The sequence below is a fragment of the Astyanax mexicanus genome, chromosome 7, assembly GCF_023375975.1.
Source record: "Astyanax mexicanus isolate ESR-SI-001 chromosome 7, AstMex3_surface, whole genome shotgun sequence".
Lineage (NCBI taxonomy): Eukaryota > Metazoa > Chordata > Actinopteri > Characiformes > Acestrorhamphidae > Astyanax > Astyanax mexicanus.
Genome location: NC_064414.1, coordinates 40,202,713 through 40,211,691, shown reverse-complemented (window position 1 = coordinate 40,211,691; position 8,979 = coordinate 40,202,713). Strand labels below are relative to the sequence as shown.

General features: G+C 37.1%; 1 long non-coding RNA gene across 1 annotated transcript in view; it reads right to left on the bottom strand.

Annotated features, from left to right (window-relative positions):
* Positions 1-1,167: 1,167 nt before the first annotated feature.
* The window catches only part of LOC125803032 (uncharacterized), a 32,183-nt gene continuing 24,371 nt past the window's right edge, over positions 1,168-8,979 (bottom strand). The window contains exon 3 of the long non-coding RNA XR_007440096.1: positions 1,168-1,678. This is a non-coding gene — a long non-coding RNA (uncharacterized LOC125803032). The remainder of the gene's footprint in view (positions 1,679-8,979) is intronic.

The following is an 8,979-nucleotide window of genomic DNA, read 5'->3' as shown; positions in this document are numbered from 1 at the left end:
CTGATCGGGGGTCACGGTTCAGTTTGCGTAAGCGCATGCAGAATACATGGGTGCAGGCAGTCTAAACAACTTGTGAAACTAATGGACGTAATGCGAAACTAATGTTCAAAGGGGTGTTGCACCCAGAAAGTGTAGCTGTAGCACTGTTGCTATTAGCAACTCACTTCTGACTTGACTGCCCCGAGAAGTTTAGCTCTAAGCACGCTGGATATGTGTAGGCTACGGCGTAGTTTTGACGCAGAAGTATAAATTGGGTTTAACATGCTAAAGCATATTTGGCGGCATTATTCAGACCTACTAATAACCAGAACTAATAAAACAAAGTAACTTCAACCCAACTACTTACTCCACTGCCTCTAGATGTTTTACTGAAGCCATTACTGAAGTATTTTTAAAGCACATGGTTATAATTAAGTTATTCCAACAACCATGCCGAAACCGTACCAAATTGTGGGGTTTATACCCCGATGTGAGCCAAACGTCAATTTTCTGTACCGTTACACCCCTAGTATTGATCCATAAAGAGGTAGTGATGTTTGAAACACTGCTTTAAGTCAGAGTGTGAAACTAGCACATAGTAAGTTAGTCAGGTGGCCCAAATAACCAAAGCTTCTACAAGTTGCAGCACACAGTGAGCCAACTGCTACTTCTGGTTATTCGATAATGCAATGCTAGCCTAAACAAGCTAATGGTGGCTTTCTGCTTGCAATTCAGTGATGGTAACATTATTATAACATTATTAAACGTTAAATATGTTTTAAATCTAATTAATCTATGTTTACAGACTTGGAGGTACAGCATGTCTCTAAAGTGGTGAGATTTAGATTGCACTTCTCTTTCCTCTTAAACTTTACTCTTTGGTACACCAGCTTCATTCAAATTACAACTAGCAGTCTTTCTTTTCTGCATTTTCACACGAAATCTCTCCAAACAAACGTAATTTTACTCAAAACAATTCCTAATATTTGTGTACTTGGAAACCAGTGCTGCTGAGGGTTAATGGTAAACTGTAGATCTGGAATCTTGTGTTACGGTTATGGCGGCTTTATGGTTATGTGCAAGTTGTGGTCTGCAAACTGGATTAGTAAATGTATCCCTATGAAATGTAGCACACAAACAAACACACAGACACACACACACTTACTTTATTTCATATTCACACTTACACAAGCATTATCACACATGCAGTATTTCCATTATCTGTTTCTACACATACCCTCCCCCAACACACACAAACACATGCATAAACACACACATTCTCTTTTATTACACTTTTACACACATGTGAATTCACTCAGATGAGCAGTATGTCTTGTTTCTGTGCACATGCATAGATACATATATTGAATCCTATAGCCCGTGCTCTTTGTTTCTCTTTTCTCTTTCTCTTATTGGTTGCAGGGTATGAGCTGTCTTTTCTCATTATGGCTCCATCACATGCTCTCTCGCTCTCTCCCTCGCTCTCTCGCTTACTCTTTGCTGAGAATTGGCTGTAATGACTTGGCTGCCTGGGCAGAAAGGAGAATGTTGGTGCTGAGGCCGGTCTCTACAGGGACACAGCTGCATAGGCAGTGTGTTTATGAGGCTTGGAGAGGCGAGGCGATGGGCTGGGAGACAGGAGACGGCAGCCGCTCACCCTTCATTCTGTCTAAGGAGCAGCTGGCTGTATAATACCACCCTGCATGCAAGAGAGAGCAAAAACAAGAAAAGCACACTCAAGGAAACTTATGGTTAAACCTGAAATGCCTTTTTTTGTGTACAGTGTTGGTATACGTGTCAGTGCCATTACTGGGGATTCATGGCTACAAGTTGAGAGAGAGAGAGAGAGAGAGAGAGAGAGAGAGAGAGAAATAGACACTAGCATGTCTGATAGTAACACCAATAAACCAAATTTATTGTAGGTAATAAAATGATCCTGTTACTATGACCAAACATATTCTCACACATTTAAGTTCCTAGTTATCACAATGAAAGTTTTAGTTTTGTACATATTATATCAATTTATAATAAGGCATTTAAATGGTAGGGCCAGAATTCAAATACAAAAGCATCAATCAACGAACCAAACAAGCATAAGAAATAGTGTAATGCTGTGGAAAATGTTTTCTTGGCACAGTTTTGGCCTGTTATACCAATCAATCATTGCTTGAATGCCACAGGCTAATTGGGTATTGTTGTCAATCCCAATCATGTGCATCCCTTCTTGGCCACATTTTACTATTTGGTATGTCCAACCTGACAATGCAACAAAAATTCTAAGCATATTAGGACCCAAATTGGTTTTATGAGCTCAAAATAGTGAGTTTGGGGTTCATTAGTGGCTAGCATGAAAGTAGCATGAAAAATGTGTAATTTCAGCCACAAACAAATTCCGGTTAATAGGCTACAACATAAGTATATAACTTTACCCACTATTATTATTCTAATAAAGTGTTTGGATGGTGTATTAGGCTGTGTTCACACAAAAAATGAGATTAACCCAAATCCCATCTTTTCCTCTTATGTGAAACTTTAAAAACTGGTATTGAAATCTACAGTCTAAAATCAGATTCCACACAACTTCTCACACAACGTCAAGGAAAAGGTAAATGAAAGCAAAAAGAAGAACCAAAAAATGGACGACAACAACAGTGAGAGATGTTTTCAGTGAAATATTTGGGGCAAGGTCTCTGTTCAAACTAAACTAAAGTGTATATATATTGCAACTGCTCTGTGTTTAAAGGTATTTCCAAAGAAATGACTGAACATGGTCACAGGGGGATGTGTATGTGGAGCATATTTAAAGTTTTGTAAGGGAAGGTCAAATTAAATATCAAGACACAAACCAAAACAGTGCCTGTGGAAACATTGTGCAGCTTTTTACAGCAAGCTCAAATGCAATTTTTGGTGATGAGCCCAGTTGTTGACCTTTGGAATTTTTGATAGCTTTTATGATGTTGGCAAACTTAAACACTGAGCATGTATGTCAGTTTTTGATTCACACAAATTCATGATGCAATCAAAGTTAATTAATAAAAATGTTGGATAAATGCCATTGCTCAGAAAATCAGACTTGGGTCGTTTTGCCTACTGTGTGAACATTGCCTTAGTGGCCATATCATTACTTTCACACATATTCAGTACACTGTGATTTTTTTATTCATTTCCCAAGCCCTTTTTTCACTCAGTTTGATTGATCCACATCTAATGAGGACAGAGAGAGACAGACTGACACTTACCTTTCCTAGAACACTATAGTTTGCCACACGTTTCTATTCTAGGAGAAAATAAGAAGAAAAAGTGATGAAAGTCAGAATAGAGGGAATTGAGAGTTAAGACATTGTGCTTAGCTACAGAAATGGAGCTGAGAGTAAAAATATGGAAATCACAAGGAAGAATATAAGAGGTAGGCCCATTATAAACAAGCTTTTATATTGTATCCGGGTCTAAAGAACTGGAGTACAAGAGGTGACAAGAATAAGTACCATTTTACATCAGAGGATTCTATATTTGCTCAAGTTCAGTTGATGATTTATAAAGAAACCGAGAGACTGAGGTAAAGAAAGAGCTGAAAGGCACCATCACAGCCTTTAACGCAAATACTGTAGACAAACTTTCAATCTTTCTTTGATTCCACACATTTGTAGGGCCATGACCTCAGTTCAATCTGCTAGATTCTTTTGAAAGGGTCTGTTGAGCTGGCAGTTGAGTATCTGTCTCATTCTGCTTTGCTTTCTGATGTCATTTAAACTGCACAGCCTTGTGGGATGTGTCATGTGCTAAGTATCATCACAGGTGATTTCAAGAGCACTCGCACAAAGTGCTGTAATCCTACTTACACAGGGAAAGCCTTTGAACCAGCCTGGTCCTTTGTGACTACAGCCAGCAATTCACTGCTTTCATTGCCATTTTCTGCGAGTGCCTCTCGAGCCGCACATGAACAGATGTGTGTAGCAAATGTCATGTATTGTGCTTCACAACTCAGGAAAAATTGGGTCATGGAGTGTAGTGCAAGCACCACATTGTTTTTTGTTGAATTACAGATGTTTTAACACTAGATACAATTCACTGTTAGCTTAGAAGAAAATAGAGGCCCAAAAAATAAGCCTCCAACCTTCCCAGCATCCCCAACCCCCAGAGCTCACTAGCCCTTGAACCCTGAAGCTCTTCAGCCCTGCAGTGCTCAACCCCTCCTATCTTATACAATATGTACAGCAATCTGACCCCTAAGAGGTCAAGATGAAAACTGTAGCCCATGTATAACAGGGACCCTCATGGTCTCACGGTTCATTCAGTGTCTGACATGCTGCAGTGCTCAAATGGAATTTTAGAAGAATGTGGAAAGATGCGCACAGGGCCATATTAAGACATTCTGAGGCCCTGAGCTAACTCTCTCTAGAGACCCTGTACCTCAGCCATAGCAGCAGCAGGGATGTACATCATAATAAACAACCTCAGTTAGCTACACTATCCATTACCATACTGTAAAAACGCACTAATAACTTTAGAAGCTTTTGTGAGCAGCACTATGTGAACATAAGATATATATTTGACCAAGTTTCCTGTTTTAAAGTTTCAAGTTCTAAAATATGTTTGCCAGGCACAATTATATGCAGCCATGCATTGTAAAACTAGCAATGAATGTTTAATAAAATGCATACAAAACATAAAACTACCAGATACAAGAGAATATGCAAAATATATGTAGCCATGCATTGTAAAACTAGCAATAACTGTTTCATAAAAAGCATACAAAACATAAAACCACCAGATACAAGAGATTATACAAAATATATGTAGTCATGCATTGTAAAACTAGCAATAAATGTTTCATAAAATGCATACAAAACATAAAACTACCAGATACAAGAGAATATACAAAATATATGTAGTCATGCATTGTAAAACTAGCAATAAATTTTTCATAAAATGCATACAAAACATAAAACTACCAGATACAAGAGAATATACAAAATATAAAAATTAGAGATGTCAAATACACATAAATAAAATAAGAGCAAAACATACAGAGATAATAACATTACAATAAAATGTGTAAGGAAGGAGTAGTGATATACAGTGTACACAAAATTACACAATGCAGAAATGACCACTTAACAGTAGTGTACAATATATAGATGAGTTATTCTATATTGTGGCATTGTTTCGATAAGATTCTACAATGTCAAAAGATTTACTTCAATCCAGTGCTGCATTAATTTTTCACCAAGATCTTGCAGCAGCATTGATGATGGTAGAGTCTGACCACTGCACAAATCCTTCTCCAGCACATCCCAAAGATTCTCAATGAGGTTAAGATCTGGACTCTGTGGTGAACAATCCATGTGTGTAAAAATGATGATCTCATGCTCCCTGAATCACTCTTTCACAATTCCATCCGCATGAATCCTGACATTGTCACCTTGGAATATGCTCTTGCCATCAAATAAGAAAAAATCCATTGATGGAAGAACCTGGTCTGTATTCAGTATATTCAGGTAGTCAGCTGAACTCATTCTTCCAGCACATACTGTTGCTGAACCTAGACCTGACCAACTGCAGCAACAACCCCACATTACTTACTTACTTAAATCCAGGTGGTGATTTTTTTTGTTTTTGTTTTTTAACACAATTAACCCTAAAGGCCAATTGTTTCTGCAAACACATTTAAAACACATTGTTTTAAAATCTTAAAGAACTCAATCATTTGAGATATCAACAAACAGTCTACTACAGTGACTAGCACATTTTGTATGACATCAAAACATTTGACCTGACTGATCTGACTATTTTCATTTTAATCTGTGTACAGTATGACAACAATGTTGTCTCAGCACAATGTCTTTCTCGCTACAGGGTACAGTGGCTTATATGATGACACATAGCCCAATGACTCTTTTGTACTTTATAGTAAACAACCATAGAGATTACTCTGCCATCTTCAATTGTATGATTAATAAAGATGAATGAGTCTGCAGCGCATATGTAAAGATGATGCTACTATACATTAACATACACATAATGTTAATCTAACAATGTGTTCAGTGTGTGGTGGTATGTAATAAGAACAATTTTAAGGGGGACCTATTTAATAAAAAAACGAAAGAGAGAGAGAGAGAGAGAGAGAGAGAGAGAGAGAGAGAGAGAGAGAGAGAGATTGAGGGAAATCAAGAGCGAGAATACAATTAACAGCTTGGGAATCAGAAATGTGTGCATTCTGTAGCACAGGTTATTAATAAAGTACTATGTACAGAGCACTCGTAACTTAAAATAACAGCTTCAAAATAATTGCAACGCTCCACGTATTAGGGACAATCACGTCATCTTCATTACCACTTTTGGCTCTGAAGGCCAGATACTGCACTTGGAATTGGTGCAGCATGCAAAAACTAGCTCCACTTCCACACTTGTAGTGTTGTCTATGAAGGGAAGCTCAAATCACAAATTGTATTAATGGCAGTGGTGTAAAAGTGAAGTATGCTCTACAGGGCTGGGCAATGTGATGAAAATATATCACAATATATTTTTTTTATATTTTAATATACACTATAATTAAACATACAAACACATATAAAAATTGAATTTAATCTAAACATTGTTACATAAATACCTAATACAGATAATAATCATAAACTACAAAGACCATTTATTACCATTGGTAATAAACTTTACAATGACTCCTTTAACCTTTTAGCCGCTGTGTTTAAGCCCACATTTCAGTTCTTCACTTTCAAAGCTGCATTACTGTCATAATTATCAACAGTTTCATAATACCTAACATACAGCCCTGATACACACCTCAAAGAACACTAAAAATCATAATTCTTTACATAATTTAGATCTCACAACCCCATTATTGCTTTGCGCGTATTACCAGAGTTGGCTTCAGTGCTACAAACCAAGAAAAGTTGATATGCTTTAAAGAGATGCTAAAATTCCCAGATGTTAGAATATTTATTAAAACCCAGAAGGGCCCTTAAAAAATAATCTAACTCCCAATCCACACACTTAGTATTATTTCAGAGAGGACTTTAATACATACAGACCCAAGGGCATTTTATAGCGCAGCCAGGGGAAAAGACGAGCCCAAGGCACTTAAGAGAAGCCGGGTAGAAGGAGGACAGAGGAATCCCTAAGTGCTTAGAAGACCTGAAAGCATGGGGTTTAGCATTAACATTCAAGGGACCAGGGCCAGATTGCAGGGAGATGACACTCAAACAGCAACACTGCTGGAGGCATGTAGCTGAGAGTGAGAAGAGAAGGAGGATGAGGAGACAGCATAGTGGAGGATGAAGAAGCATGAAAGAAGAAGGAAGGGGAATGCGTAGAGCTGTAATGGAAATGGAAATGGAAAAAACATACAGTATCACTCAAACGTTTGGAACTACCTTCTTATTCAATGTTTATTTCTATTATTTTCTACATTGTAAAGTACCAGAATTACCTGACCTAAACCCAGGTGAGGGTGAGTTGGGTGAGTGAAGGAAAATCAGCCCCTTGTGGTACCCTTTATGGGGGGGATATGGGGTGGCACAGTGTGAATGAGTGTTAACTCAGGTGTCCAATCTTGCAAAAGGGTGCCATATTATGTCATGCAGTAGGTGGTCTTTTTTATTTTCACCCCTCCTTTAAAAAAAGCCTTAGTCCACTACTCGTTTTCGTCAAGGATAATTTTAGCATTTTTTACATACTTGGAATTATTTCAGGGTTGAGAAGTTTGACAGACTTATTTTACAGTGGTGGTAAAATCTGAAGATTTTAATTCACAATTTAAAACAACCAGTTAGGTCTGAAATGGCTAAATAAATAGTTAACCAGCCTGGTTTACTAATATAATATACAATACAATATATAATATTGTATATGTACAATCACTATCTTTAATAAACTCCTGAAGACAGAGCTCTTCAAAGAGCACTTACTCTCTTAACACCTCTAACACACTAACTACTTCTAACCTCATTTCCTTCTTCCCCTCCTTCACTCCTCTATCCTATTATTCCCCTTTGACCTCCTTTTATCCCTATCCAAAGATGTTTTACCTTTAAACTTATTTTACATTGTACTTGACTATTGTAAGTCGCTTTGGACAAAAGCGTCTGCCAAATGTAATGTAATGTAATGTAATGTAATAATATACAATATATAATATACAAGTGTGTGTATATTATGAATATATTAAAACTTTTGAAGCCAATATCTTCTTAAAATTAGGGTAAAGCAATCGTCAAATTGACTCCTGTCTTTAAAGGATAGTGTCTTCAACCTTTTACTCTAGCCAGGACTCTTATTGGGCAGTTGGAACACCTGTGGAGGGAGAACCAACCTACATGCTTGTTGTATGACTGAAACAACAGTAAGAAATGTGACCTACTAACATCTAACCAATACCATTTATTGTACTGCAATACGTTATCATTACTAATATCATGACATGTCATAATTTTGATAAAAAAAAAACTGTTATTTGTAAAATCGCAATAAAAAGAATGACAAAATATCGCAACGTAAGGTTTTTTAGTATCATATAAGCATCTAATTCTATGCATTCATAATAAAGTGTAAGTTAAAAACATTTATAACAAAAAAACAAGCTTTGTGCTTTTCTACACTGTGTAATTAAACACCTGCACCAGTAGTCGGTTCAGATTGAAGGACTGATGCAAATATATGGTTATTTTTTTAGACAAAAAAATAAATATAGATAGATAAATATTTGATTTCTTGCTGTAATAGGAAAAGCCCTGGCAGAAGCAAACTGGCCCATCTGTGGCCTTACATAAAGAGTTTTACTCAAGTGGGATTAGGAATGTGAAAAAAGTGCTGTAATCTGCTGCTCTCAGTCCTGCGGGAACAAGAGAGCAAGGGTATGTGAACCATGAAACAATAGAATTTTTACTGTGCCATTATCCTCCTGCCGCCCTCTTTTGTTCCCTCCATCTTTTCTCTTTATAACTACGCTCTCTCAATTCACTGGGTAAATTATTAGATAATTGGCCT